General features: G+C 45.5%; 1 protein-coding gene across 1 annotated transcript in view; it reads left to right on the top strand.

Moving 5' to 3' along the window:
- The window catches only part of LOC105533677 (ubiquitin carboxyl-terminal hydrolase 13), a gene marked incomplete at its 5' end in the record, with an annotated part of 75,064 nt that overhangs the window by 12,450 nt on the left and 57,736 nt on the right, over positions 1-4,878 (top strand). The gene's annotated exons all lie outside the window — the stretch shown is intronic.

The following is a 4,878-nucleotide window of genomic DNA, read 5'->3' as shown; positions in this document are numbered from 1 at the left end:
AAAAAAAAAAAAAAAAAATTTAAGTCAACAGACTTCATACACCTTTGTTTTAGGGAAAGGCAGACATGTGTCTATCTTGCTTTTATCCTGTGGTTTAAAAGTATCTGTTCAGGTATTGCTCTGGTGTGATAAAAGTCTCAGTCTTGCTGCTTGCTTATTAATTAAAGCATTCAGCTCGGGGGAATATGAGTGGACTGTGTCTGGCTGTCGGAGTGGTGCACTCTGTTAAACAGAAAGTCCTGTGTAAGCATTTGGGAGAGATTCCGAACACTGAAGTCCTCCCTCTAATTTTAGCTGATCTGTTTTGCAATTGCTGATGGAGAAAGTAAGTACAGTATCTTATTAATATGACAGATTTCTTAGTTGGGTGCTATTTTGGTGACTTCCTGGGTCTCTGTGTTATAAAGTTAGTGGTCAGGACTAGCCATTGCTTCAGGTGTCTGAGAGCCAGCTCTCAAGTGAGAGCGTGTGTGCCGTAAAGGCAGGGCTGACTCTTGGTCAGTTTTGATCTCTGCCTCTCATCTTGTGAGGTGTTGGGCCCATAGGGGACACTCAGGTGATATCACTGGCTCATTGCTAAATGGGAAACATGCTTTCTTTAATTTAATTCTTTGGTTCTTATTTTGGATTTTTGGTTTCTTTTAGGGAACTGCCTTGTCCAGAGCCTGACCTTTTTTTTTTTTTTTCCAAACGAAAAATTATTTAAATTTGCATCTGTAGCTATAATACCTTCTTTCTTCTTTTAACATAAGTATTGTATTAAAAGTTAAAAGTGTTCAGCCAGGTATGGTGGCTCACACCTGTAATCCCAGCACTTTGAGAGGCTGAGGTGGGAAGATTGCTTGAAACCAGGACTTTGAGACAAACCTGGGCCACACAGTAACACCTCTGTCTCTAGAAAAAAAAAAAAATAAAAGAATTAGCTGAGCACAGTGGCATGTGTCTGTAATCCCAGATACTTGGGAGGCTGAGGTGGGAGGATCACTTGTGCCCAAGGGTTTGAGGATGCAGTGAGCTGTGATTGCACCATTGCCATCCAGCCTGGGCAACAGCAAGACTTTGTCTCTTTAAAAAAAGCTGTTTAAAGTGTTAAAAGCACAGCAGCAAAATTAACAACCATCCCTTAGTATCACGAATACCTAGTCCATCTTCTGATTTTTCCCTGCATTATCCAAGGTGTCTTTCTAAAGTCCCCCTCCCTTTCTTTTTGTAAACTATTGATTTGTTGAAGGAGCTGGACCATTTGCTTTAAGTTTGCTCTAAAGATTGCTTCCTTGAGGTATTGTTTGACTTGTGTTTGGTATAAGGTCGCTAGATCTGGAGGCTTCATGAGATTCAGGCTCAACTTTTTCAGAGCCTGACTTTCTAATAACTAGGTGTGAAGTGAGCATATTAATAATTGAGCATGGGAATTAGTAAGATGTCCCCTCTGAAAGTGGAGAGTAGGCGTGGGCATGGGTGTTAGCAGATGGGGCCAGGTAATGATCAAGGCACTAAGCTTGGAGTAGATGAGTTTGAGCTAAGATGCTCTAACCCAGCTGTGAACCCCAGGAACTGGTCTGTAGCATGATATGAGGAGGAGGTAGCATCTGTCTGGTTAGGAAACTTTTTCAAATAACTTCTAAATGATAGACAACTCTCAAGCAACAGCTTGACTGTTGAATAGAGGATTAAGAAAAGTTGGTTGAGGAAAATGAAGAAATGAAGTGGTTATAGAAGTGTGGGAGGGGAATGGCTGAGACTGAGCCATAGTCCAGATATGGGACTGAATTTCTAGTGTTTCCCAGCATGGTCTGTATTGAAACTTCTCCTGATTGTATGGCCACATGATGGCCCAGAGCAGTAGCTAGCTCTTCAGAATTTACTGGCTCGTTAAACTTTCCAGAGTGGCTGCTTGCTATGGTCTGTGTTGGGGACTGGCAACCACACCAAACTTGAATCACAGATTATAAGAAATAACACTATCAGCAGCAGGCAGTGAATGCATGCTGACGTGAATGCCTAAAGAGAAGTGCACAAATGCCGAGGGATTTATTCCAAGTGGTGCCTCTCTACTCTCGAAAGTGGAGAAATAACTGTTGGAGTGGCTTGTGATGTTGGCCCTAGAGTTGTATGGGCTTGAAGAAGGATTATGCAGACTCTTGATGTATTGTCTTCTCTTTGGCAGCCAGTAGGATGGACTCAGGGACCTCAGAGATGAGATGTTGGCACATGTATACCCAAAACAGCATAAGGACACTAGAGGGAGGGGGTGGAGAGACTTTTTTAGGTTTGTGACCCTGGACTTCACACCTCTGTGCCTCAGTTTTCCCATCTCTCAAGTGGATATAATCTTTATCATCACCACCTCATGGGGTTGGGTGAGTTAAGAAAAATAAATATGTAAAGTGTTAAGAACTGAGCCTGGCACGTAGTAGGTATTCATCCAAGCACCTGAGTTTTTATAGCTCTCGGTAAATGTCTGCTTAATGAGTACATAAATGTTAGCCATCATGTGAAGCTAGATGTTATTACTGCGTGCTTGTGTCAGCTGATACTATGTGATATATATCAGCACTGTGAATGAAGAAAGTCACAACTTTTACATAGGTTTCAGGGGGTATGTATACAGGTAGTAAAATTAATTGTGCTTTGACTAGCGCTGGAAGCACAACTGAAGCCGTGTATGTGTGTAAGCTGGTCATTTATATACAGGTTGTCAGTCCTTAGATGCCCAAGTGCTGCCACTTTGAGGAATTCTTTGAGAGCTGCCAGTGGTGTTTCAGGTCCTCTGTGGTGTTCCCTAACATTTGTTATCGACGTGTGTGTATGTCTCTCATCTCCTCTGTTGCCTGTAAGCTCCTAGAAGACAGAATCTCTAATAGTGCTCTGCGTGAAGCAGGCAGTCACTAAATACTAAGTGCCCAGACCAGGTTATGTGTTCAGCAAGACAGGGAAATTCATCAGATTTTTATTAGAAAACACTGAATAGAACATGTGTGTTGGAGGGATGTTATATATGGAGCTGCCTCTTTGTTGCAGGGAGATAGATAAAGGAGTTTTCTCATCACCTGTTGCATATGACTGTGATTCTGCAAACGTGTGATGGTCCCCAGACTATAGGCATGGACCTGGATGTCCATGAGAATTCAAGGAGGTTTAAGACATGGCCTCCACCTGCAAAGGCTGCAGAGACAGACCAGAAGCAGGCTGAAAGTTAAAGAAGGTAGAAGCCAGGCTGGGCGCAGTGGCTCACGCCTATAATCCCAGCACTTTGGGAGGCCGAGGCAGGTGGATGACGAGGTCAGAAGATTGAGACCATCCTGGTCAACACAATGAAACCCCATCTCTACTAAAAATACAAAAAATTAGCCAAGTGTGGTGTTGGGCGCCTGTAGTCCCAGCTACTTGGGAGGCTGAGGCAGGAGAATGGCATGAATCTGGGAGGCAGAGCTTGCGGTGAGCAGAGATTGCGCCACTGCACTCCAGCCTGGGCAACAGAGCGAGACTTCGTCTCAAAAAAAAAAAAAGAAGGTAGAAGGCAGTTTGTGCTCTGGACTCAGAGGAGCGGAGTATGGTCTGCAAGCTGAGCAAAGGGAGGCTTTATGGATAAGTGGGTGGGTAGCAGCTTCCGCATTTGCAGAGAGGACGTAAATTACTTCTTTGGCTCAAATGACAAGGTGAGGTTTATATGACTGAGACCTAAGTGTGCTTCAGGACCCACCTACTTGTTTTTGCTACGGACAGCCTGGAACTGGAGTCAGAGCCACTCCGGTTAGGCTTTGTTAGCTGCATGGCAGTTGGGTGTTAAGACCACTTTGAGCTGAAAGGCCTGTCTGGCACTTCTCTACCAGTCTCAGCTTCCCGAGTGAAGATAAGACTAGTGCCCGCTTTCTAGAGTTACCAGGAGTAATAACGAGACAGTAGGTATCACCATTAGCAGATGGGCTGAACTTGGAGGAAACATTTGGGAAACAGCTTTATCAGGTGCATACCTCTGTCACCAAAGGCGATGTGGAATCTTCCCACCTGCCTCTTCAGAGCATCCTGGGCAGATCTCCTAGATTCCTAGTGATTTTCTGTAGGTTATCGTATTAAAAAGCCAGTTTTAGGCTTCTTCGTGCTACCAAACTCAAGAGTTTCAGAAAACAGCAGTGCTGAAGCATTAGTGTCGGCATCTATATTTTTTTTTTTTTGGTGTATGTGGGGGTCCTTGCTCCACTTCTTTGCTTCTTTCCACCCGCTGCTGGCCCCTCCATAGTCAAGGGTCAAGGGAATTGGAGATTAGAGAAGTAGGCAGAGTTTTTTCACTTACCAAGTGCTGGTGCGCTCCCTCTGGGCTGCCGCATGTCTCCTGTCATGGCTGGCCTTTTGTAGGGGCACATTAGTGGTTTCTTAGAGCTGCCTCCTGGCAACTGTCATCCCACCCTCAGGGACCTTACAAGGATCTTTCCCTGATGCTCTGTCCAGCTGGCCTCTGCAGCCTTCACCCCCAGCTGCCCTGAGCCTTCTCCACTGGCAGACAGCCCACCCACTTCTGCAGGGTCCTGCATGGGTCACTTGGCTGTCTTCTGATTCTGAGCTGTCCTGCTGGTCCCCCAGGAAATCCAACATCCTTGTCCTGACAGAGTTGCCCTGCTGCTTGCTCTTCCCCTGCAGCCTTCCTAGCAGCTGCAGCCAGGTGACAGGCAAGCCCTCTACAAGCTCCTGGGAACTCCCTGTGCTCTGGTCCGGAAACAGTATGGGGTGGGCTCGTGAGCTTGAGCAGCTCTGCAGTGCTTTAATGGGCAGTGCAATGCCATTTTTCTTTCTTGCAAGTCTCCATTCTTCAGGAGGCATTCTCTCCGATACCCTCATGGAAGGGAAGGGGAGATGCTGCAGAGCTCTCCTCTCTTTTAT

This window comes from Mandrillus leucophaeus, unplaced genomic scaffold (assembly GCF_000951045.1).
Source record: "Mandrillus leucophaeus isolate KB7577 unplaced genomic scaffold, Mleu.le_1.0 Scaffold1278, whole genome shotgun sequence".
In the NCBI taxonomy this organism is placed as follows: Eukaryota; Metazoa; Chordata; class Mammalia; order Primates; family Cercopithecidae; genus Mandrillus; species Mandrillus leucophaeus.
Note: the sequence above shows the minus strand (reverse complement) of the source record. Positions and strands in the feature narration are given on the sequence as shown.